Genomic DNA, 27,503 nt, shown 5'->3' with positions numbered 1-27,503 from the left:
TAAGTCATAATCCGAAGCATTAAATATGACACGATGATGGTGCTAGATGGGAGTTGAGGCATCACCAGAGCTATCGCAGTCCAGAGGGGAACATGTATGTGTGTCGAATTGCACAGCAATTGGTCCGGAGACATTTAAAACCACAAACATCAACCTGCTGGTGGGCCCAAAGGAAAAGGTCTAGGGATGGTTTAAATCACAGTGTTCAGCGATAAAAAAAAAGACAATAAAAAAAGAAGAAAGGATAAAAAAAAAAGAAATAAAAAGTAGCCTCTCATATTCAGCCGCTGTCATCGTCACACATTGTCGATTAATGATTTAATCATCAAACAAGTTCACTCAGCTCTGCTGGGGACACAAGTGCATGATATCACCGGCGGTGGATTAATTCAAATGAAATATTCATGAGCTCAAATGTATTATTTATTTATGTGTTTGGTAACTGGGAAAATGGAAGCAAAGCAGACTCAATATTTGTCGGGTTTCTTTTCGTGCGAGGTCAAAATAAGTTTCGATATGTGAAGTGTAAAGCAGGCTGGTTCGTCCTTTTTTCTTTTTCTTTTTTTTGGAGGTATATGGGAGTGGAGGTGGGGAGGACAGTGCGACGGAGAGAGATAGAGAGGGGGTGAAGACAAAACAAGAGGAAAGGAAGGGCTGAGGCGAGGAGTGATTGTTATTGAGGAGCTGTGTGATTATTGGTTTGGGAGTTGTTTAGAGGAGCGAGGAGGTGGGATGTGGGAGGCAGGGTGCAGGTGTGCTGATGTATTGGTCAGGCCCTGCTGCTTCCTAACCCAGGACCCCTGCCATCCGTGCCACCTGAGCCAGCCGACACTCCCTCTCTGCGGCAGCGCCGCACCGCCCCCCTCTCCCGTTTATTTGCCCGTGGTTAATTTTAGCTCAGCCCAACAGGGTGTGACACCGCACTGCTCTGGAACTGAGCACAGTCAAACTTCATTACAGGCCCCATAAGGGTGCCCTTTAAAACAGGTCATTAGACATTACTTTACATTTGTAAGTATTTGTAACTGTTTTCTTAAAAGGTACAGTGTGTCAGATTTAAGGGGCACTATTTATGGCAGAAATGGAATATAATATGTTTTCATACCTAAAAATAATTGCTGTTGTGTGTTTGTTACCTTAGAATGAGCTAAACGAACTAAACTGGCTCCATATTTTTCACATGTTTAGTTAGTTTAGTTTAGTTTCTCTGTTCGCAGTAGGAAGGGGAGGATGAGGCGAGGGGATTGCAATCAGCAAGATGCTACTTAAGTACATACTGGTCCTTTAATATGTAATATCAAAAAAGTGAGTCCATATAACTTTTGCTGACTATTAACAGTGCTATATCTTCCTTAGGTTTGCAACATAGGCTAACATTAGCCCCCATAAGCTAATGGTCATACCAGACCATGTGATGCTGGAGGAGAGTGTTCGGCCGATAAATTCAGCTTTCTTTCTTTAAACATGAATTTTCACATATTAGCAGCACAGATCTGGCTCGTTTGATCTCCTCGTTTGAGATGCAATGATTAGCTGTTTAATTCACCATTTGAAAATCAATTAATGTCCTTCGTCAAGCAAAAAAAAAAAGCAAATATTAACCGTTTCCGACCGAGTGAGAGGATTTTATTCGCTGTTAAATTAACATCATTGAGTTTTCAACTTTCTCAGACAAAAAATTGACTTTTAAAAAGGTGGAAAACTGTGCTGGACATTTTATGAATAAAACAATTGATCGATAACTACTTAGAATATGCTAATTATTTTTGATGAAACAAGATGAGACAAACCTGTACAGTGGTTAATTTGTGAACTAATGATGAATATAAAGATATTTGATCATCCATCCATCCCCAACACTCATTTACCAGCCTCTGAGTCGATCTGTCTCCTCCTGTTTACTGTCCTTGGTCTCTTTCTCTGACTCACTTTCCACTCATCTCTCTCGTCTTCTCTCTCTTTTTATCTAATCCCTCTCCACATGCACTGCTGCATTGGCTCCAGCCTTTTTAGCAGCAGAGTAGAAAAAGGGGGGGGGGGGGGCAAGTGGGTAGCAAGTGGCCGGGGGAGAGCAGAGAGAGGCGCAGAAGAGGGCGGGGAGGGGGGGGGCTGAAGACAAAAAGACAAAATGATTGCAGTCTGTCAGAAAAAAAAAAGGAGGTGAGAGATGAAGCAGGCTAAGACAGAAGCTGGATGAGAGAGGGAGGTTACGTCACAGCTCCAATCAGATATGACAGAGAGGAGAGAGAGAGACAGAGAGAGAGAGACAGAGAGAGAGACAGAGAGGAGAGGATTGATGGGTTTAGGAGGCGGAAAGCCATAAAGAGGCAGAGGTCTATTAAAAGTGGAGTGTTGGGACGTACGCGGGTGCAGCGGTGATTTAAATTAAATGCGTGTGTGTGTCTGCCGCTGTGTGTATGTGTGACTTTGGGCCTTTGTGCAACTTGTGTTTGTGTCACCATGATGTGTGTGTGTGTCTGTATTTGATGTGCGAGTCAGTCTATTTATCTTTACGGTGTGTGTGTGTGTGTGTGTGTGCGCTGATGAGTCAATAGTCTTATTGGATTAATCAGCCTCTCCATTTGGGGATATTTGGTTTGAACATATAAGTCCCAGAGCACACAGGTAGGTAGGTGTGTGTGTGTGTGTGTGTGTGTGTGTGTGTGTGTGTGTGTGTGTGTGAGAAAGGGAAGGCAGAGATGGAGGGATTGAGCGGTGGAGCAACTGCAAAGCAACACGGTGCCACTCAGAGTGGCTCCCTGCCAGCTGACCACAGCTCCGAGTCTATTTCATCCACCAGTGCCGACCGAAGAGTAATGAGTGTGTTTACATGCATACCGCACTCCTGCAAGTTGTTCTTATTCTGATTAAGTTCTTACTTGAGATAAACTGTTTATATGGGCCTTCAAATCTCAGAATAAAACATCCTATCTATCACAAACACATGCTCACGCTGTACATCAATCAAAGATACATCGGAATATGATCAGCTGATATTACCACCGCACAGATTTACTGTGGATGAAAAACTAAACCTGTATAATTTCAGAATAAATCACGTGAACAGCAGCACAAAGTGCTAAACTGTGGCCTTGGACACAATTCTTTAAAGCTACTCTCATCAATACAGTTATAACATGGGAGGAAATGACTATGTATATTGAGAGAAGGCTCACTCGTAGTGACAGTTATCGCCCTAACTCTGCAGTTCCTCTCAGCTCAATGCAGCGTTTTAGTGTCCATCAGCTCATTGTTTCGGTTTCGCTCCCAGAAATCTGTATGGGTTCACATTTACTGCTCTTATCCACCTTATTCCAAGACACAGTGAGCATCTCTTATGAATAAAAAAAAGACACCGTGCACTACCTGCTCAGTGGCCAACGGCAGTAAGCGGCTAAAAAGATCAAAACTGAGGTAAAGGCCCCTGCCTCAAAAACCCAGCACTGGTCGAGGCGGAACTGTAAACGACGACATCTGCACGCGGTATAACATTTCACGCCTCTTTCTGAGGTCTGAACGAGTGAAATGATGTCAGAATCAGACAACCAATGAATCTGTTTATTCCACCAACATCTGTTATCCCCATGTTCACCACTAAAAATAATTATCTAACAAGCCGTTAAACTTAACAACCATGCCTCGGATTTTGGCATTTGTCCACTGTTTGAAAAGGACTCGGTGGTGTGAGGTATTCTAAGGTGAATAAAGTGCAGTTTCATAAAATATATTGAAATATATTTTGTTTTGGCTTGGTAGCAGAGAGAAAGCATGAGGATATGAGGATGCTGTTATGTTCCCATGTTTACCCAATGTCGATGCTGGTTATTGTACACTCTTTGAAAACCTCTCACAACTCAGTTATGATTGGAAATCAATTGTGTTTGAGGAAAAATCACAAAACCTGCACCTGATTTGAGTTCACATTCCTCTTTCTAGACTGATTACTTTTGCATATGTGTGATTACAGATATTGGTTTTTCTGAAATCAGATTACCGTAGCCCCGGTATGACATGTAATCAATTTCCTCCCAAACCTTTGTTGGCAGGAGCAGGTCTCGGCTGTCCTCGCCAGTGTCTGCCCTTCAGTGCCTACTGATGCCCAGCCAAGCCTCGCACCAGCCCCTCCCCCCCTCCTCCGCCTCCACCACCGCCACCCCATCCCCGGGTCCGTTCTGCTGATGGCAAGGCCGGCTAATATCTGCTTATCTCACTCCCACATTGCGCTCTGACACGGGGACTATGGGTAATATCTGGCCGGGAGATGCCGAGTCAGGAGAAATGGAAGCCAGAGGGGAGAAAGAGGGCTGGCAATATAAGAGAGTCATCCAGAGAAGAGGAGGAGGAGGAAAAAAGCTGCCTGTCACAAGAGAGGAGAGACATGAAGAAGTGCTGTGGCATTTTGTACTGAGCTCTTAGCCAATATTAAGTGTTTCTTTCCATTCACGAGATGTCTGTCTTTTGGGGGGAAAGTGGCACCTAATCTCAAAAAAAGAAGTGCACAATCTGGAAACATACCAGTGTATTTTTGAGGGAATGTGGACAATAGACATAAGAACACACTATTCTCTGTAAGAGGTGTGAAAATTGATAATCGATACATCGAAAAAGCGACAGGAGAGTCAGAGATTGGCAGCCTCGAGAAGCATCCATAGATCTGACTGACGCACTGTGCATTCAACGTCAGCTGTGCACTCCCAGTTACTGAAGCCAAGTGCTGTTTTATTTACAAGGAAATACTAAATTTAGGAGGATGAAACTAATCCCAGAGCTAAGGTAAACAATACCCAGTTTGGTGCATTTTAGTGAAAAATTCATCACTCCTTGGAGACTGGCTAAAAGGTTATCCAGCGTATCCACTTGCCTTTGTTTTCTGCTGTTGTTGTGGCAGAAGGAGACATGTTTGTGGACCATTTCTGATTCAATATTCAAAATCTTAAAAAAAAACTAATTTATTTGAATCAGATGTTTTGTAACATTAAATGACTCTGATCCCGGACGTCTAATTCGGCGTCAACATTTCCGATTGTACCGGTTTCAAATTGGTCGTGTGATTATTGGCTGCTGCTGCAAAAACGACGAGCCAATCCGAGCTTTGTAGACAGGATTAAGAAAAATGTTGCAAGTCTGGATGAGACTGCTAACGCTACGGGTTCTTTTTAGTCGACTTAAAGAAAAAACAACACAACGCTTCTTCAATCAACAAGACAACCCTCCAACAAACTGTAGTGAAAACAAACTTTACTCTTGATTTTGACTGTTATTGACTTATGTATTAAGTCACTTGTTTGTGTACAAGCTGTCAGCGGCAAATACATGCAGTAGGCTAAAATGCAGCCAAAAACTAAAGTATCTGTGTCCTTAATTGTCCTCATCAGATTTTCATCAGACTCCTCTCCCTCTCCATCCTCCACTATTCCCAGGACGGCCCTGGACAGCCCAGAGCTTGTTAAACAATAAGTTGGTATCACTGGTATCGCTGAGCGCCCTTCAACCTGAAGAGCCAAACCTCTGCCCACCAGCCACTTGGCTCCTCTTCACGGGTCCTCAACACTGGTCTGCTGTGGCCCGAGGGGCTGCTAGAGTTGTCATTATCATCTTTACACAAGGAGGTAAACGCCTGCTACTTCCTAATCAACCGGGGCCCATCTTGACTTCAAGCCTCTCTAACTCTTTTTCCTCAACCACTTGTGGGCTGACAGGTTCGGCATGAAGAGCAGGGTAAGAGGTAAGTGTGTGTGTGTGTTTTGGGAAGTGTGGTATTTGTGTTTGTGTCTTTGTGCAGGTGTGTATATCGCTGTATGCAGATACGTGCGCATCCCTTTCGCAACGCACGGCAGATTTTGTGCGGTTTTCTGTGGATGTTCTGTTCTATTTCTGGATATGCGTGTCTCGTAGGTGTGTGTTTGTGCACCCCCTCGAGGGCCTCCCAGCACCTCTCTAAGTGTGTGTCTGTTGCCAGGGCTGAGGCACGACGGTGCTCTGCTGCAGTTAATGAAGACAGACAGAGCTAGTTCCATTTGGGCCATCGTGAGGGCACTCCAGTCACCACGCCGCAGTGTGGAGACATCTGTCTTATGAGGCCCGTTTTTAATCACACGGAATTAAAGGCGAACCTACCCGCTCACCCTGGATACTGCCAAGAAAAAGCCAAAAAAGACGGCAACACAAACTTCAAATTTAAGTTCAGATTTGTGTGTTTTGTCCTCACACGGCCGCCTCCTGCCAGATTTCTCTCTATCACGGAGCCCCGTGATTGATTGGTTATTGTCGGAGCGACCAGTGTTTGGTCTCCCTGGCGCCACAGTGGCGATGACCCTGGCGGAGTCGGCTCATCCAAAACTCATTAAAAAAAAAGCACAATGCCCAATTACTTTAATAGAGCGGAGCCACAAAGAGCCTTGCAACTCGTAAAGCAACAGGACAATTAATATCGGTGATAATAAAAGGGTAATGAAGGAGCCGGCCCACCTGATGAGATGGAGCATAATGTGCCTATTTCTTTTCGTGTGTGCCAATTCGTTAGACAGTCGAGGCTGTTCTTGGGGTGAGGAATGAGAGAAATTCACAGAGTCGTGTCTTTATCCGTCTTACTTACAGCACCGTTACAGGACAGCAACCATACTGCAGTGTCTGATATCCGAGCTTTGCAGTGCGTGACAATCAAGCTTTTGATGTTAAGCTGTATCGCCGCTCACGTAACAGCAACACTGTGCTTACAGAGCCGATGTTCAAAAAAACGACAGTGTGTACAATCTGCCGTTTCACCGCACTGACATAAAAGTGTTCTTCCCTGCAGTTTTTTTCCCTCCAACATCAGGATAATAAACAGCGGCGCTCCGTGTTATCGTAAATGTGTTCCACGTTCAGTGTGTTCCACTTTAGCAGAGAGAGGGCGGGGAAGCGCCGCTTTAATGCATTCATTGTGGCCTTTTCACATTCTGTACATGCGCTCCACTTGATGTCCCTATTTATTTTTTGATAACATTTACATTACCTACTCACTTTGCAACGTTTGCTGTTACGCCGCAATCTCGCCGTAGTTTGTCTCTCCATTAAACGTGTTGATGCACTTTATGTAAAAAAAAAAAAAAAAAAATGTTTTAAAAGAAGAAGAAGGAGTTATCGCAAAAGCAATTTGGCTCCCCTATATCACAATTCCTCGCCTCTTCCTTCCTCCTCTTTTAAAATGTTTCGATAATAAATTGTCCTCTGGGAAATTAGCAGCTTAAAATATACACCCGACACTTAGCAGAGCTGAAGAGCTAACACGCCATATTACTCCAGCTGCAGGATTGGACACATCGGAGTTCAGTATAGGGCTGTTGAATCTTGATATTTCTCTGACTCCCTCATCACTGTCAACCTGGCACAATAAGATTGTTTCGTAACCAGCATCCCCCCTCCCCCCAGCCCGCTGTGTGGCCCCCTCGGATGGCTTAATTGATCCTCTGATTGAAGTTATGGATCTAATTGCATCAAACTCACTGGCCGACGGTTACCCAGCATCACCGGGGCCCCTTCCCTTCCCTTAGAGCTGCCTCTCTGGGCATAAAATGACAAATTCTCAACTGTCTGGCGCGCTCAGCTGGGAGGGATAATTCAGAGATAAATTAAGCTCTGTCATTTTTACAGAGAGTCAGGAGAGGCGGACGGGGAGGGAGAACAGCATCCTTCTTGGCGAGCGGATGAACTAGCGGGTGACACGTGTGTTTTCATGTAAGAGCTATTACCACTCCCAAACGTCGCATGTGCAGTTCAACATGCAGCGTCATCACTCGGCTGACATCTGCCACATGCTCCATTTGTCTCTCCTGTCGTGTAGCACTCTTTGACCTGACTGTATGCGTCATGACCTGCAGGCTGCTGTAGTGTACATATAGACATTAGGTTATTGAATCTGAAAGAGCGTACGTCCTGTGCAGACGTATACAGTGGTGTTGTGTTTTCAGCTGCCCTAAAAGGTTATACACTACACAGAATCAAGTATATACGTGGTGTCTTGATATTACTACTGAAATCATGTTTATTCTATTTTATTTTTGTCTTTCTGTCCCTGTGTTATCAGAAGGTGTTGCACGTTTTAGATTTGGAAGGCGTTTAACACATTTTGTGAATTCTTGTGTGTGCTTTGGCACAGGGCAAAAAAAAGTAAAGCAGATCAAACTATTTTATAAATCATATTTATTTCATATATATGAATCCTTTCAAAATATATTCTCTTCCCCCATAATTATTAAGTAATCATTTGAAGTTGTTTTGGTAGGACATGATTTGTCCCATTTCTCAAGAATGGGTGCTGGCTCATAAATCTATTTGTGTTTCTCAGTTCTTCGGTAATCAAGCTTTATTATTGTCTCTCCTCTGCGCTTCCGAAAGAGACATTTTTAATCGTTCCATCATCTGCTGCAGCTCTAAGAAAGTCTGAAAGCTCTAAGTGTTGGAAGAACACTGCTCTCTTTCTGTTTTGAATTAATCCTACAAAATGCTGGCCCGGGGGGGGGGGGCTTCTTATTTAAAACGGCAGAGTCACCGTAAGAGAAGATTAAAAGCTGAATATCGGTGGATGACTTTTGGTCATGTTCAGACTTAGCATGTATTAACATGTTTAACAGAGACAGAGGTGATGTCTTCCGTCGCATCACTCATAGTTATGACCCGTGAGGGGGGAAAAACTCTCTAAACTGTATGCTCCGTTTTCTACAAACAGTCTGGAGAAGGGTGATGTGAATGACATCATAGTTCAGAGTAAAGATCCAGAGGCTTTTACGGTAGCGTTGCCAACTTCTGTCAACTGTTAGCCATCGCCTTAATGCAATATCTCAGAGTGCTGCAAGTGACATGTTCAAAGAGTGCTTTTACTTCACCTCTAAAAAAGGTTAAGAGAAAGCACAATGATCAAAGTCATATTTCATCATATTTTTATCATAGCTGCAGTGTAATGATAAAAATCTATTTAATTACAGCTTCTTTCATGCTTATTGCCTCTTCTTTAAACACAATGTAATCACTCCCCCTATTTACTCGGTGCTTCCCGACCGTCTGACTCACCTAACTCCCACTCATGTTTGGGTGGCGGCACCTACTACTTTCATTTCTATAGATAAAACAGAGAAATAGAATTTATTTCATCCCTCTTCGGTATGCGTGTGTGTGTGTGTGTGTGTGTGTGTGTGTTACTGCATTCCCTTTTTTACCTGCTGGCTATACTTGACTTGAGGTGCAACCCACTTGAATCCAAATCAAAACAACAAAACATCAGCGCGCATTTGTAACCTTTAAAGCCGCTTGCCGAACACTTTGTAGTGACACACGTTGAGATGGTCCGGGGAAGATTTCAGCTTTTTTTAGACACGTTATCGCCAAACGGAGTCAAGCCCGGTGGCAACCATCATTTCATATTCAGTGTTACGGGGCTCCAGGCTATTCTTAATGGTTGTTCTAAGCGCTCGTTATTGTGTAAGCATTGACCGCCACTTGTCCCATGACCGTAACTAAATTTTAAACATCCGTAAAGCTGCTTTTATGCCCCATTGCGACGAAACAGCTTCCGAATATAGTTAACAAAGAGTTTTATACGAGTGCTTGTGAAAGTGACCCCCCGTAAAACATATCGGTAATCTTAGGTTTGGTTTACAGTTCTCTTAAGGTCCTCTGTTTGTCAGTTTTACAAAAATAAGAGCCCTGTATTTATAGATTCAGCATGGCGGATGGAAGGTTGTGCTGTGCAATATGGAGACACCCAAGGGCAATGCTGGAGTCAGGCTGTAAACCACAGTGGTGTACTCAGAACTCGTAAACAACCAGCCAACACAGGTCCGGACAGGACCCCAATCAAATCAATGCAGGTTCAACGTCTATTGCCCCCGTGTGTGGGTGTTGGGGGGGGGATCACGAGATCAATCGACGGAGGAAAGAGGTTGACAGAATAATGACCTGTCCTCTTTGTTTTTTTCATCAGCCTTTTTCTCTGTAGCCATCTCTGCTTTCGTTCCCCCTGTAGCTCTTTTTGTGCTGCTCACACACACACACACACACACACACACACACACACACACACGTTCATCCCCCCCTTATTCATCCTTTTTTCCTCTTCCTGTCACACTGGTCCAGGAATAACTTCTCTCTAATCTCTCATATTTCCCCTTCATTCCATCTTTTCTCCATCTTGCTGCCATCTGAAGTAATCCTCCTTTTCTCTTTTGTGGCAAATTGCCTTTCTCCCCCCCACCCTTTTTTTTTTTTTTTTTTTTTTTTTTTTTTTTTTTTTTATAAAACTCTTTTCAAGCGACCCCCCACTCCTCCATCCCACTCCCATTCCCAATAACTCAAACAGTCCTTTCTTTGATGCATCATTCATGGTTTTGTTCCCTAATGCACTCTATCTCTTTCACAGCCACACTATCAAATCTTCATCATCGGCTTTTATCTAGTGTTCCAGCTCTCTCCCCCCTCCATCCCTCCGCCACTCTTGTAATGTCTTGTCTTGGTTTCTCTTCCTGCTGCTGCTTTTTGCCCCTTTCTATTTCCATCCTTGCAGCACAGCTCAGTCTCTCACTTCATCCCTGCTCTTTCAACCCTTTCTTTTATTCACCCTCCGTCCTATCTCCCTCTCATTCCCTTTCCCATCACTTTCACTTTTCTTCCTCATTCAGCCACCCCGCCCTCCCTGCCGTCTTTTTTTTCTCCCCCCTCTCGTTTTCTCCCCTTTCTCTCCCTTTCTGTCCATCCGTCATTCCCTGAGGTGAGTGACTGAGTGCTAATGCCCAGGTCTCAGTAATGGGATAATCCTTTACATCAGAGCCGCAGCATCAGTCAGGCTCCGCGTCACTCTCTAAAAGCCAGCCTTATCATTGAAATAGGGCTCTAATCTCCGCATCGCACGCCATTCACGCGCCAAAATCGACACGCGACTACGGGTATGCGGCCCCGGATGTCACATCGTCAGGGCCCGTCCCTGCTCCAGATCCCATTTTGTTTCTTATCGGCTGAGTGCCCGCTATCGCCTACAAATGTTGCTGCGCTGCATTTACCTGTGGATAAACATGTCGCCTATAGGATGTTTATCCTCCCTACACAGCAGCTAAGAAAGCATGTATGTTGTGTGGTATGATCTAGCAAAATGTACTGTATATACTGCAAGAGGCAGATATCCAGCCTGAGGCTATTAAGCTAGTGTCACAACAGTCTTTAAGTGCAAGATAAATGTATTTCAGACGCCGTATGTTCAGATACAATCGCATTGTTTTGCTGCTTTGCACTTGCGGTTTTTCTGCATTGTTAATGTGAAGCGCCTGGAAAAGTAATGCACATATACACGCTAGTATACGCACATATAAACACACACACACACACACACACAGGTCTGTTCCTGCCAGAGCTGAAACATCTGTGCTCCCGAATGGCAGGATCGTCTGGGGAGCGTTGATGTGTTGCTTTGACTGTCCGTGTCCACCTGTGCCCAGAAATAACTCAGAAAAAAAACACAATCTCTCAGCAACACCTGCTCGGTGCCGTGCCTTACATAACCCGTAGGTGGAGACCACACAGATACGAGCAGCTAGCATGAAAGAGGAGGAAGAAGAGGGGTAATGGATCGGGAGGTTAGGAAGAGTGTGAGCCTGTGAGTGTGTGAGTGTGCATGTGTGGAAGTGCATAAGCTGAATTTAACTTTCTGGCACAATAGTTATGTCATTATTGGTTCTAGTTTTTGTAGTTTCACTGTTTTGGCAGCAAAAATGGCACACAGTTAAAGCTAAGCAAAGACAGTAATCATGGTTAAAAGAAGCTAGATTTGACTGCTGGTAGAAGAGTGGACGCCAAGAGAAGCTTCAAGTATTAAAGCCAGAGAGAACAATTTGACCATTAAAAAAATGGCTTCCACCTCTACAGTTAAGGTCTGGTTTTCATCTGTAGAGGCGAGCTTAGATGATGCTTTCAAGAAAAATTACTGTACTTGGGTGAGTTTAGGAAACATCTGCGGTCATGATGGTCAAGAACCTACACGACTAATCAGATGATTGGTTCAAGGGCTCAGGAGGCAGAGCGGGTCGTCCACTAATCAGATGATTGGTGGTTCGGTCCCAGGCTCCTCCAGTATGGATGTGTCCTTGGGCAAGAAACTGACCTCCCAAAATTGCTTCCGAAAGTGGCATCTGTGTGATCTGTGTGTGGGTGAATGAGATTTGGAGTGTAATAGCACCTAGAGTAGTCAGAAGACTACAAAGAAGTACAGTCCATTTACTTCCAGGTTTTGTTGATGCTACCTTTGCTCATGAGGAAAAGAGTCAATATAGGCATTACCACGAATCGTCATTTTTGTGTTAGGACTTATACAGGCCCCTCCATACTTCAGGAGATATTTAATTTTCCATCAGTGAGACTTCTAGAATAATCCTAGTGGACTATTAATAACTATAGAACCAGTGTGAGTGGGAGAAAATGAAATAGATTGGTGATAGTACTAAAGATGACAACAAAGCTGAATGCACTCAGAGAACCAGAAATAATGTGTGGTTGTATTATCACACTTCACCCCACATCTGGTAGAAGACCTGACTTATGTGTTTTGATAGAGCCGGATACCGAGGGCGACCTTTCAGAAGAAGATCTAATATTCTCCTTGACGACAAAGGTACCGAGGCGTAATGCCCCCGATCTTGTCAGTGTGCCTCATGCAAGAAACGTGCAAGCCAGCCACTGATGTGACATTAATGCCACAAAGCGATAAATAGTCTGCAATGTGTGCTTATGGTAAGTGTGTATGGTAATTTGGGTCACATATTACTTCAAGAAAGTATCGTTCATGCTTGAGTGAGTGTAACATGCGCAGACTGTGTGTGAGCATCCCTGCATACGTTTACGGTACATTTCTGTTTCACAAATTCTCAAATGATCTCCCATGATGCATGCATCCGTGTGTATATGTTGTGTGAGAACGTGTGTGTGTGTGTGTGCGCGTGTGTGTGTAGTAAAATTTACTATGCATGCTCCCAAAGGGCAGTCTAGTGGAAATGCTGAGACTGTACAAGCACTTTTGAAATGTTTGAAGTGTGTGTAAACATGACACTGCAACATGCAGGTTTGCGCACAACAGTGTGTAGTTGTCTAAGCCATGGAGTACATAAGTTACAACAAATGCAAATCCAGCCCATTCAAATTCTTTCATTCATTCTCAATGGAGAGAACCTGTTTATATGTGGATGGCGTTTCGCTTGTCGCCCATAATGGGACGCAAAGAGCCGACAATAGTCCTGCGCCGCGGCAGCTACTCCATCACAGGCACAGACAGCCAAGTGAATGATGATTCCTGCTTTGTGCCAGGGTCCGTACCCATCGTGCATCAGTACGAGATAACATGATAGACTGGATGTTGTTTTCAATTTAGTGTGTCACCGCGCTGGCAGCAGGGAGGCCAAGTCTTACCTGAACTCCTAAACTAAACTTTCAAAGCAATAAATGCACACAGATCAAACTAAATAAAGATCAAATGCTACTGTAACTAGGTGGTATTAAAGGTTCTGAAGAGACAGGGGCAGATGGATGGGCAGCACAGTGGCTCAGTGGTTAGCACTATCATGGGTTCAGTCAGGGCAGGGCCTTTCTGTGTGGAGTTTGCATGTGCTATCTGTGTTTGTGTGGGTTTCCTCTGCGTTTCCCCAAGAGTAGGTTAATTCTCCTGTCAGTGCCCTACCCACTGGCTTAGAACGGGAGATTTCCCTCAGCACCGCACGGTGGTTGCACACAGCTCATAATACTTAGGGTGTGTTAAATGCAGAGAATGGATTTTACTATGCGATGCACTGTGTATGATTGTGTATCTGACAATAAACTTGATTCGACACCCTCAAATACGTTGGAGGAAAGGGAACTACTAGTGAGAGATGAGACTGCAATGAAAACAGCCCTTCCCCCTGGCCTGTGTCTGGGTACTTGGTGTTCAAGCTGACGTTTCGAGGTTAACATCAGCTTTATGATGATGACTGACGGCAAGCTGTAATTTACTACAACATCACTGCTTTCAGGTTGAGAATAATGGTGGAGATTAAGGTACAAGGAGGAACCATGCGTCATCAAGTCGAGGTACAAGGTACTCAATAGCTCCCAAATAAGGTCTTCTTTGAGATAAGACATTTATATACATCTTATGGCAGAGTAACATGACAAATGTTCAACATGTACATTGTGTTATAGAGGTCTCTGCCAAAGGAGGGTGTTTCTTGTTCTGTTTGTTGGACTGTGAGCAGGATTATGGAAAAACTACTGGCCCGATTTTGCATGGATCACGGAAGAACCTATCAAAATTTGCAAGGATACAACCAATACTTCAAACTCACTTGTGGTCACCATACTGCTACCTTTACAGCTCGACTAGAAGTGTCATGCTTTCAAGGTGGATCTCAAACTACTACTACAGTATTTATGTTGGATGTGCCAAGACATACACTGTTTCTGCTTTAAACTACAACACGAAACCAACCTGGCCCTAGAAGGGCTGAATATGCAGAATATCGTAATTCCATGGAAACGGTGACTACACAGGTGATGACAGCGCTGAATGTAAATAGTTCAGATGCTTACTTACAATTTCCTAGTAAATAATAATTCTTTATACAATATTTATTTTTTTAATTTTTAATTTTAGAAACTTATAACATGATGCATTAAGAGCTGACAGGTATGCTAACCTCTGCAGACTACCACTCCTGGAACAAAGTTGGAGTGGTGGTTAATACTGCCCCCCTCCTCCCTTACCCAGCCCCATGTAATCATGTTATCATTGACCTTGACTTGTAGAACCCTTGGGAACTATTTTACTCTAATGCGTAAAAACCACAATGTTTAACTTCTCTGCTCAGCTCTGAATCTAAATCCCTGTCTGTCATGACTGACCTTGAAGTCTGGCTTTGACAAGAGTGAATGTAATAGCATTATAAATGTTGTAGAGAAAAGACTCGTGAGCTGGAGAGGGCACTTGGCAGATCAGATTATTCCCTAAAACATATTTACTCGTATGCTGCATTGACAGTTACAGTGAAATGTGCCTGGGGCTAGTAAACCTGCATGTGTGTGTCCTTGTGTGTGTGCATGTGCGTGATGGGCTGAGCTGTGACAGCCACTTAAGAGTCAACCATCCAGCAATGGGAGGACAACTTACCTCCGCAGACCTTGAGACTCTAAAACTTGCCCAGACATTTAACAGCAGGTCATAAAAGCTGTGCGCCTCATCCTCATAATATGTTCAAAATCTATATACGCACACACACAGTTTGATTTGCTCCTGCCTCTGTGATAACAGCAGAAAATGGAGGAAAGATGGATATATAGATAGACAGATAACCCCATGGCATACCCCATGAGTTGGTTTCTCAAGTCACACATGGCTATAACATCTTCTGCAAAACCTTAGCAATACAGGGCCACCACAAGAGCAGAAAGGAATCCATTCTCCACACCCCTGGGCATGTTCAGCTCTTCTTGGCCCCGGAGGCATTCTGCACCTTTGAATCTTCACTGTCTTTGCCTCTATTTTATTTGCAGAAGGCCACATGGGATGGTGCTAGCACCTGTATGTTTTTATTACTATTGTAAGAGATATCCTTTCAGAAAGAACACTTGCAAAGGTTACAAGGAATATCAAACACAAGAAACATGTAAAATGTTTGTAGCCACAAAAACAAGAGTGGCTAGATGAGAACTTTCCCCTCTGTTGGCCTAGGGAGGGTGCAGGCTTTTATGTGTCTTTTCACCTGAGGAACAAGGTCCTATCCCACTCCACATACACACTTTTGGAGCTGCTATTATAGTGCAGCAAAGATACAATCCCTGACTGGCTTTCCTCCCTAGATGTACTTGCTGAAGGTGTTGACGAAGCACCTAGCGTAGCCAAAAAGCACACCCAGTTCACTGTGGTGGTGGGCAAGTATATTTCCTCTGTTCCACCCACGCGATGTGAGCTTCACTCTGACAAACTTCCTGTTGCTATACTGTTAACAGAAAATATTTCTCTTCTATATGCATTCCCTTCTGCTGTTTGCCAAAGTATTCCATATTTAATCGGAACTTCACAAGTGCAAGCTTCTGGCTCGGTTAAAATCCTAGTCCTCGGCTGTGGTCCAGCAGAAGACCTGGAGATATGAATGAATGGTGTACCAGTGAGCCAAGCCTTTAAATCGAAACATTCACCCACCCTGAATTGGACCATAGTTAACAAATGTTCCTGGTTCAGATCCATTTAGCACCCCTGAGCGCTCTGTTTCGTAAGGATGGAAACTAGACAAGGGTGTGATGCACCGTGGGGCTGGGCACGGATAAACATTACAGAAATAATGCAGTATTGGTGAAATTGAAGAGGGTAGGCAATGGCTGCCAAAAGGCGATTCATGGAGAAAAAAAGGTGCAGTAAGAGGAAAAGAGAAACAGTGAATGAGGTTGTGGTAAAGGATGATGTTAGAATAAGACTTGCTAACGGGTTACAGGCAATGAGAACAAGAAAAAGAGTATACAGGCAGAACAGAAATGGAAGAAATAACAAAGGGGATGTTGAGGAGGGGGTGTTAGATGGGCTTCCCTCATAATGACCTCTGAGAGCGACCTAATTGGGCAAATCTCAGAGTAGGCACCAGGCACCCTGTGCTGGAGAACAGGTCAGAGGTAGAGCGAGAGAGACGGAAGTAAGGGGGAAACATTTACAGACACAAGGGGGGTGCCATGAAAAGGTTGAGCTATGTGAGCCTAATGAATTGAGGGCTTGTACAAGAGCAGCATTGACCTCCACCCAACTCCCTGCTCCCGACTTGCCTTAATTCCTCTTTCCACGCTCTCCAGCTTTTGCTACCCCGTTGTGAATCCAGCTGAATCGACTGAATTTTTGAAAAATACATTTTAGCCTCAAACGACGACACAACTGAGGCTTGGGAAGGCCTTGGGACCTTATTTGTAACAGTGTGGCCAATGAAAGAGAAAGAATGGCTGTGGCTGAGGGGTGTGAGAGAAGGGGAAGAGTGCTCTATGAGGGCCTCTCCAGAGGACTAATTTATGGGCATCCTGATCAATGGGTTAATTAAGTGGAGAGAGGAGAAAATGGAGAGGGCAGGGGCTGGCCTGAGCCAGTGGCAAAGAAGAAGGGGGTAGGGATGGAAGGGCAAATGGGTGTTGAGGTTAGGAGGGTGATAGCAGAAGAGGTGGGGTGTGGAGCCAATTGTGGTAGTCAAATTCCCTTGTGTGCTTAATGAAATTGACTGGGACCATCCAATAACCCATGGATGGGAATATCTTCATGTTAGTGATGATTATGAACTATCGGCTCACCTATATGAATCAATACTACTCCACCTCTTCAGATTTGTCAAAGTCTTGCGAAATAAGATGTCAAGAGCGCAATCTATGGGGCAGTCTTTCAGAGACCTTTAGAAAATCAATTCAGATATTTACTTGTCAACAAAATCTCGAAAGGAGGAATACGCGTGTCAAGCAACCGTATGTACACATCACACATCATTATGGCTGCTCCGTCTTCCAGAATGTGAAGCACGTTTACCAGTGAGAGGCGGAGCTCATCCTTTGAAATGTGTTTATTCCCCACAAAAGGAAAGAGAAGAGGAGGCAGTAAAAAAAAAAAGAGAGAGAGAGAGAAAACAGCAGCAGGAAATCCTGCTGACTTGCAGCCTTCTAAATCGCAGCCCCCTTCTCCTATTCCTTTTTTTATTTCCACGTCCCTGGAGTTCAAACCCAAATGGAAAGAGATTGTTTCATGTCGGCACCTGGGGAGCTCTGGCTGCTTTCTTCCCAGGTCTTCGTCTTAACAGAAACACCCCCCACACCATCGTGTTCCACCATCTAAAAGCAATACACGCCAACATATATCCCAGCAAACCAATCTCACCGCTCATTAGTTGTTAGCACTAGCATGTGACCAAGGTTACACTCCCTTACCTTCGCTAATTAATGTGACACAACCTTATTTTTATTCCTCTAATGGCGAGCCATTCCCACGTGCCACCTATACATTCCATGCTTCTCATACTTGTATTTCTAATCGTCAATATTTTGAAAGCGATCACTCTCGCCTCCTAAAATTTTACCATAAAATCTACATCCCTTTTCTTTACCTTTCCCCCTCTTCCTTACAACTTTGGTAAAGTCCAGACATTCAGAGGGGACGCATGAAGGGCACTGCACGGGGAAGATGAGTCATTTTCACTAAGATACTGTAGCCTGAGGGTAGCAGATAAGTGCGCTCAATAAAGTTCGGTACGAGTCAGAACACTGACATTTATGTTCCTGGTGCTGTGAGCTGCTACCTGAGCAAGTAAAGTCTACAAAAATCTGCTCATGCAGGGTGTTTGGCCCAGGAGTGATCCGCACAGATTGGAATTTAGCCCCTCTTTCCTTTTGCCATTTGTCAGCAGAGGAATTGCTTCAGCCTTGAGAGACAGTGTGAAGAGCCACAGATGAATGATTTAACCAACACACATTGTTTTCTATGAAGGATGGAGGATACACACGCTGCATCCTTAAATATTAAGAGAAAACAAAAGAAAGTGCCTCTGGTTAAAATAAATCAAAGGAGAGAGGCGTGCCAAAGGTTTTGAGGCATTTGCTCTGTAGTGTGTGCACCAAGGCGGAACCTTTCACTGCTGCGTGTGTGTGTGTGCATCACGTGTGTTTGTGTGTGTGTGTCCCTGTTAATCCTCAGGGTTAGTGTTCTTTGCTGATTGTGACAATAACGGCGACGATCATTGCCTGCTTGGGCATCATCGAGCGCCAAAGTGTAACGCTGCCATTCTGGTGCTCATTCATCACTGTCATGCCTCTGCTTTCGTTCCTACCCAACACACACACACACACACGCACACACACACACACACACACACAAAAATACAACCAGAATCTAGCAAGGGGCTGTCAAGGAGGAGACATCCTAATTCACTATGTAAGAACAGGCTTATTCTTTTCATTAGCGTCCGCCATCACGACAGCTAAAGCCCAGCAGCCTAACAATGCATCAACCGGAGCCAGACGGCACACGGAAGTACTTGTAATGCCCAATTTGTTCAGAGGTGGAAGGGCTGAGGCTCGATACTTAGAGTAAGGCTGAAGAGGCGACGTGCAACTCTGCATGCATGTATGCACCCACACACATCCACTGCTTACCAATAAATGTCTTAGCAGCAGAGGATGTAGTGACTAAGTTGGTGAAAACAGCTCATCCAGAGCTCCCCCAGGCAGCACTCTTAACAGCAGCACTAACCCCTGGGAGACCGACAGCAGCGACTGGTATCTCCGCATCCTCAAGTGCTGCCATTAGCCAGCAGCTCTGGCTGTGCCTCAAACTCAACCACCGCGACCCACCGTCACTTATGTCAACAGATGGGCATCAAATGGATAACGGCCTGGCCCGTGCTATGGGACAGCCACTGGCTGTGCCGCCGCGGAGGCTCGTTATGTTTGACTGACTGAGGCCGGCACTCAGTGTGTGTGTGTGTGTGTGTGTGTGTGTGTGTGCCAGTGCAAGAGGGAAAACTGTGTGTTTTATAACAACCCTCATCATTATACAGTGCAGCCACAGTGATAACACTTCAGCATGTTGGCCAACACCGCCACTACTGCTGCTGCTTCCTTTGCCAACATTACCATTCAACTGGTCTTTCTCTTGCTAGTTGTTAGGGCTCCGGCTGACAGCTCATACTAATATGTGTGGCGGTGTGTCAGCCCATACTAATGTTTGTGCAACAGCAGGGAAGAGGTAGCATACAGCAGATGTTAGGAGTGCAAAATAGAGATGGTGGTGTTGTAACGTGGCATTCCTCTGCCTTTCTCTCTCCCCGTTGTACAGTATGCTCCTTCATAGCTTGCTTTTCTCCTGTTTGCTCTTCAGCTCGCTACCTCCGCTCCCTCTTCGATTTCTTGTGACATCCGTGGCCACTTGACTTTCAGAGCACATTCTCTCTCCTCCTCCCTGTGTGTGTGTGTCTGGGGTAAGAGGGCAGGAATGGCGGCCTGCCTACCTGCCTGTCTCCAGACCCGTTGACCCGGAGCTTGTTTGCGATGCTGAGGGTTTACTCTGGAGTGCTCGCAAGGATGTGGCTACTCCTGACCTTGAGATGCTGTCAATACCGTAACTCACTTAATTTCTCTGCGTGTCCGTCTATGGCGGAAATGCAACATGCATGCAGCGTTGCGTGTGAGAGAGGTAGAAGAGACTGTGATGAATAACAAGGGAACAGAACATATTAATCTCTAAAGTTATGTTGCAGCGAGGTTTGTGTATAAAATCTCCGGACGATAAACAGGATTGCAGAGGGGTATTAAGGACAAAGACAAAGCATGCAGGTAGAATTCCCATGGATGCACCAGAGAAATACAGGGAAGTCACTCAGTTTGCCAGAGGGATGAGCTGAACTGCTCAAAGCGGCATGGATTCCAACTGTCAGTCAATCTGATTGGCCAGAAAGCAGGATGTATTTAATCCCGGCTGTTGCTGACTCCAGTGCAGTGTTGATTCCATCAAATCTGTATCATGCCTTCTCTCTTCAGGACCTGACATGGCAACAGGGGACCAAGAAATCCCATTGTAGCCTTGCACCTCCATTATGAATGGAATTATTTGTTCAGAAATCACTCCACGGTGGTTTTAATCTACAGTTTTCTATCATCGGAGGAAATGTGCAGTTGTATCCCAACCTCCCGCGCTGTCAAACTTGAGAGGGGAGCTGGCAGTTCAGTGCTGGCCGATGGGTGTTCTGGGTGGTTTCTCACTGTTTCTGTGACTTCCTTCGGCTTTTATCTCTTTGAAGAAAAGAGGAGAAAATGTTCATTGATCTTGGCTGGTGGTCAGCCTGGTTCTAGCAGGGGATGGGAGGGGTTGCTGATGTGATGAAGGTTGCCGCCATTGTTGGCCGGAGACTGGAGAAGCGAACATTGGGGTTTTTTTTTTTTTTTCCTCGATCAAAATGTGTCAGAGGGCGTTCGACCTTGATCTAACCTTAATGAGCCCAATGGGGACGCTAGAGCACTGTACGCCTCAGGTTGACATGGGGGTTTGAAGGAAAATGGAGGAGACAAAGGAAGAAGTGTTTAGAAAGAGAGAGAGAGTGTGAGGGAAATACATGAGAGACAGAAACAATGTACTGCAATATAGATTTAAAAAAAAAAAAAAGAAGAAGACTGAGGCAAAGCGAAAGAGAGAGGAAGAGTGGAGCTGAGACAAGTAATGGTTCTAACCCTTCGTCTCCATCGGGCACCCCAGAGTGCAAAGATCTCATTCAACGTGCTCAGACAAAGGAGAGAGATGGGCCAACTGTGGGGGGACTGTGGGAGACCAGCACTATAAGAGAATCTCAACAAAACAAACAGGCTGAGCATGGAAGATGGAGGTACTTGTCTCAGAGAACAATCCTCAACAATAAGATATCATCTCTTACCTTAAAGTCGTTCAATAACTCTCAAAGAAAATTGCCAGATCAATAGCATTCACCACCACATACAGCTTAAGATTACAAAAAAATGGACGAGACCCACCCCCCCAGCTGCAAAAAGCTGGAGTAAATAAGACATGCTAATGCTTAGTTTGCTCATTTTGAACGCAATAAAATATTTGGTCATAACGATTTCATGTCGGGAATCTGCACAGCCCCAGAGAACATTGTTTGCTGGGCTTCATCATAAAAGGGGGGGGAAAAATGCAGCCTCCAGCAATTTGGACATTGCAGCAGTCGATACGAAGATGTCAGGTGTTTTTTCCGGATTAATTTTGCGGCCCTTATACACACGGATGCATGCTGGAGCACACATAAACAAAACAAAGGTTTGCCGGGCCTAGCCTTTCCAAAATATGCTGCCATAGCAACGACACAGACTACAGACAGGTCTCCCCCTTTTTGAACTGAATGAATGATTTGGCCACAAGTGGATGGAGAGGAGGAACAAATGAATACACGAAGGAGGAATAAAAGCAATAAAGGAGTCATGCGGAGTATATATGGTCTTACAAAAGCATATTGTCTCCGGCGGAGGAGGGAAGTAGCTCAACGGTTTCTTTTACAGGTATGGAGTGTCAACAAACACGGGTAGAAGAATGGGTGATTACACCGGGACGCTCAAGGGAGGACAGGCATATCCCCATTGTGAATAGCCTGTTGTCAATTACCAATCTTGCTGTACAAAAAGAGCAGCCATTGTGGAGATCCTCCGTGTAATGAGCTTTATTCTCTGCAACAGGAGCAGAGACAAACAGGGTTTGGTGGTGGTGGAGTTCAGTAGTAACACAGATGAGGTCACGCACTGTGTGTGTGTTACCTTTTCTCAACAGAACCTCAGATGTTCAAACGGGTCTCGCATTTCGTCAATTATACAACCACTATCTGTACCGTTTGGAAGTTGGGTGAGCTGACAAGTGGAAGACAAATTCTTGCTGTTGGGGGGAATGAAATCATGCCAGCAGTTCTCATAACACACTTCTGCACCTTCATCAAAGCATTAACTGACACACATTGCTTCCAACCTCAGATTGGAGATTCAAACAACAGCGCCTCCCCGAAGACTTCATCCAGCGCCGGCTTCACTAATTCATTTCGACTTTGCTAAACAAACATTTCATCCAGCATTCATCAGACGAGTCTCCGGTTCTCCAGTCAACACGTCAGCTGCCATGAATTTGTTTTTTTTACACTGATGACATCCCTCACCTAAAATTAGCAGCTGCTGTCATCTCCGCAGTCAGAAAACACGCTGTCACTGATTCATCTACGGTAAAAATAAATCATGAGGGATAAAATTAACAGCGGTTAACGGACAGGTAGGGATTTTAACGCACGTGAAAAGTGCGATTGTGATGGCTATTTCAACCCACCCTGTCACAGCACTAGCCTGCATCCGTTGACTGCTTGGCGACTCGCGTTGGGAGCCATCAATCTACCCGACAACGCGCTTTGAACGCTTCGGCTCCATCTGCCTCCAGCTTTGCTGCACCTCGCAGGAGATGGATGGCATTGAGCAGTGTTTTCGGGGGGCCTTGCTCGCCTGGCGTTGAATGTGGACACACACGGAGATGCAAAACAAGTTCTCGCGTGCGACAAACCTTGACGAGGCGATCAATCCTGCGTTTTTGTAAACTTGTAAATCACAAATGACTGAAGAGAATACATATTGCATGGCTGCATGAGTCTCCGTTTTTTTCTCTCACACACACGCACACACACAAATGCCTGCGATGCCACCTTTATCCCTTCTTAAACATTTCCACAGGTCTTCAAAGTTTCCAGCCAGCCTCCATTGAGATACATAACAACTCCTCTGTGACAACATCTGTTTAGCACAAGGGCAGTTGCACCCCCCGCCTCCATTAAATTCCTTCTCCCCACAAGAGATGACCCTATCTACTATATGGGTACAGGCTAGCTGCCTAAACCTAGGAGATGCCGAGCTGAGCTGAGCTGAGCGGTGCTGAGCTGCCTTCCCCTTCTTGTCACCGCAGATAAGAACAGAGGTCTTCTTGTCCCCGCTGAATTCTATCATCTAGCAGGCCCTGCCGATCCGAATGCCCCACAACACCAGCCACAGCATATAAATGCGCTCCATTCTTCGTGCTGTGTGTGCGTGCATCCATTTGTGTGTGTGTGCTGGGTGGATGGGAGCATTTAGGGAAATATGTTCTCATGGTCATGGCGTTTCCTGGCTCTTTTGAGTATAAAGACTCCTGCTCATATTAAGCTGACGGATGATTTGACCGCTGAAGGGAGACTTTTGTGAGTGTGCATGCATCATTTCAGCAATCTGTCTGCAACACGCAGGCTGGTCTTGCTGGCAAATTCCCTTTTCCAGTCCCATCCACTCCACTTCCAGACAAACGCAAGATTAAGGAAGCGCACGATGACTGATCTAGCTCAGCTGAGCACTTTGATTATGATATAATAAACCACAAATTCATGTTACAAGAATAGAAAAATATTGAGCTCAGCCCCGGCTGAATAGCTGCCTCTGTTTTCTCTCATTCCACGAGAGGAGCTCCGAGGAGTCCAAGTCCTCATTTACGGTCCGGAGGACGCATCTTCTGTGTTATGAAGGAGCAGCAGCTGGTCTGCATAAAAAGCAAGGACTCGTTCAACAACAGGTCTGACATGGCCACACAAGACAAACACACACACACATGCTGCAGAATCCGACAGATTGGGCAAAGAAGTGTTCAAACACAACAAGATGTCATTCATTTAGACGACTCCAAATGCTTTTTTTGGAATGTACAGCACATGAAAGCAGGAGATAGTTCAAAACAAGATGTGTTTGCAGTAGAAAATTCCTCGTTGCTCTTTTTTTTTTTACCCACTTTTCACTTTTCGGTGTCAAAGACAGTCCTCCAGCACACACACACACCATTAAAAATGTGAATAATCTATTGAAACATCATATTTGACTGTGTAGAAATGAAACAGTGACCGTGTAAACCATCAGCCTACCTGTTAATTTGTGATCCACTGGTGCTGGTGGGCTGCCAGATTCCCACTGATGGGCTTTTTTTTTTTTTTCCTGAGATTTCGTCCTCCTCCTCCTCCTCCTCCTTGTCCTCTTTCACTAAACCTTCCTCAGGCGGCGGCAAAATGTCAAGCAGAGCAAAAAAAAAGTGCTTGTTTATTAAAAAGAATTTAAAAAATAAAAATAGTAAAAATGCCCTCCACTGCTCTACCTCGTTCAATCCAACCGGGCCGGCAGGTGGGACTTCATGACTGGAGACACTGACAAAATAAAGCTGCTCTACTGCGTTAAACACCACGTACAGCAGGATAAAGTACGAATCCCCATCCGAGCGGGCTCGGCTCGGCTCGGCTCGGTCCTCGTCTTCTTCAGCACGGCGATATATTAATTAATTTCTCGGCTGACAGTCCGGTTAGCCTCAAAAAAAAAATGTCTGTTTAGTTTTATCGACGCCTTAATACGACAAAACAACCCTCCAAGTAACCTCGGACGTGTCTGCGGGGTCTGACAGCCCGGGAAGTGTCACCTGTGTTGACCAATGGTCGCAGCTTCTCAGTTTTTTTTTTTCTCTCTTCCAACCCCCTCCGGTCGTTTCGTCGATAAATCCTCAATAAATCCCCTAAAGAGAGAGCTCCGACATTGCCAAGCGCCCGGTACCCAAGTCACGGTGCAAGCTTCGGCTTGGTAAAAAAAAGACTGCGCGGTCGTCCGGGTAGTCTTGTTAGAAGATGCTGCCTCTGCTCCCGCCGCTGCTGCTGCTGCTGCTGTGTGTGTGTGTGTGTGTGTGTGTGTGACCGCCTCGGCTAGCTGTCGCACGCGCACGCGCACGTGCCCCCCCCCCTCTCGAGGCACGCAGGCACGCTCGTTCCCGGCGTGTGACGCGCGCCGCAGTGTCCTCCCTAGCAAGCTGGTCGCCTTGGCAACGCTTTCCTCTGACCTCAATATGGTCGCTCTTATACTCAAAAAAAAAAAAAAAAGATACATATATATATATATATATAAATATATATGTTGCGTTTACCGCAGTTTGTGACAGCCTACTCACATTCACTCAGTGGCGGGAAAATGTATTAATCCGCTGCTTTGAACAGAGGCTGTGTTGGTGAGGCTGCTGTCCGTCTTCTCCTGCAGAGGGATGTGAAAAATTAGTGCTGAGGAGTTTCATTTTTTTTTTTTCGGCATCCCTCTCTCCTCCTCTCCTCCGCTCGCATCCAGCCGGGAAGATCTGCATCAGCATGACGTCAGAGGACGTTAAAGGGATACTAGCCTCTTTTTTTCCCTCCATCCATCCATCCATCCATCCACCCTGCATCTTTCTTTTTTTCCAACCATCCCTTCACTATTCACTCAGCCACCTTAGGCATCCATCTTTACCTCAGTTGCTCCCCGCTGTCTCTCCATCCATCATATGTAGTTTGTCCTTTCAGAGAACATCATTCTCTAGTTCTGCCTGGTTGGTCCCTATAGGAGGTTAGCCGTGATAACCATTGAGGGAGAAATATCGAAGGGGTGCCAAATAAGAATGAAAATGAATTTTATAGTGATTCCCCCAAAGATAAAAATAATATAACATACAGCAAGATTAGCTGTTGCACTCATTTCATCACAACAAGTCCATGTTAGAATATTATTCAGATTTTTGGGGGTGGGCTGCTGACTTCGACCGCTTGCACATTTATAATTTTATGTTTTCCTTGAAGGGATAATAACAATCTTACATCCAGCATGGCCGAGTCCCTGATCTCATCAGTGCAGATGGTAATGGCTGTGCGGTAGCGGCACCTGCTCCTCTGGATGCAGGACAGCCACATGTCTGTCTTATTACTGGGGTCATAACACAGCCAAACATCTGCCTCACTCACTCTCCCACTGCACAGTTATGTATCCACGGTAGGTGGGCTGGTGCCTGCCAGGGATTCCCAGCTCGCAGGATGAGAAAAAAGAAAAAAAACTGCAACTTTGAATTGTGCTCCGTCGTTGCTTGTTTTATCTGCAGTCACTTAAGCCGAAGTATAATGAGTGCCACCCCCAGTCATATCCAAATGACGCCCCGTGTGCTCCCAGGCAGCATCCAGATCTCATTGTAGAGAAGATTTACTGCTTAAACATCCATGTGCCAGTATTCATTGGGTTCCTCGTATAAACCCCAGGCAGGGAAACAAGCTGCTTCTCCACTCATGTGGGGAGCCAGCCTGTCGTCAATCAGCCAAAACATCGTGTCAGCCGGTCGCGCTTTTTACCTTCGGACACATCGAGCTACCTGAGGGACAAAGATGAGGCAGAGAGCGAGGGAAGGGGAGAGGGAGATCGCTTTGGGGCTACGATCTCAGCTATCAAGACAGATTGTCTGTGGTGGTGGATGTACATTCCCCCAGTGATATCCCATCAGGCCAAGGTGAGGAGGTAGAGGGCCAGTGTGTGTGTGTGTGTGTGTCTTCATGCACTAAGGTGATGTTGATGTCCAACACTTGATAGACCCTAGCCAAGCATCAGCATTAATGGCCCACCAGGGAGACCTGACAGCTGAGCCCACATTCCTGTTTACACACACACATACACACACACACACCTCACTGCCTGTTTCACACAACCCCTTGCCCCTGATGGACTACATTGATAAGTGGTAGCAAACACATGTATCATGACACACACACTTGTCCCTTTTGCTCTCCCTTTGCACAGGAAAAACACACACCATCCCTCCCTGCAGCACACACACACACACACACACACACACTCGCAGGCGTTATATACGTTGTGTTAGAGGTCAGATTGCCACCGTGGAGCCCCAGGGGGAGCTGGCGGTCTGTGGAGGATTCCTTTTGCAGTGTTTATGTATATTCTTATGCCTCCAGAACACCATTATCGTGGCTTTTGCTTGATTAACCCAGTTCTAAACAGAAATGACCAGTAAAAAGGCCCCTCTGATGAGGCCCCGGGGGTCCTGGGCCCCTGTAGACAGGCTCTCTTTTTCTCTCGGCATTCAAAGGAGGTCAGAAGAGAACACCCACGGGGGAAAATACTATATGTCAGGA

General features: G+C 45.3%; 1 protein-coding gene across 3 annotated transcripts in view; it reads right to left on the bottom strand.

The window, feature by feature from the left end:
• Positions 1–25,415, bottom strand: part of nlgn2a (neuroligin 2a) — a 173,574-nt gene extending 148,159 nt beyond the window's left edge. For all 3 annotated transcript variants that reach the window (XM_027287997.1, XM_027287999.1, XM_019269065.2), the window contains exon 1: positions 24,453–25,415. The gene's annotated coding sequence lies outside the window, so the exon portion shown is untranslated. The remainder of the gene's footprint in view (positions 1–24,452) is intronic.
• Positions 25,416–27,503: the final 2,088 nt, after the last annotated feature.

The sequence above is a fragment of the Larimichthys crocea genome, chromosome XIV, assembly GCF_000972845.2.
Source record: "Larimichthys crocea isolate SSNF chromosome XIV, L_crocea_2.0, whole genome shotgun sequence".
Taxonomy (NCBI): domain Eukaryota; kingdom Metazoa; phylum Chordata; class Actinopteri; family Sciaenidae; genus Larimichthys; species Larimichthys crocea.
Note: the sequence above shows the minus strand (reverse complement) of the source record. Positions and strands in the feature narration are given on the sequence as shown.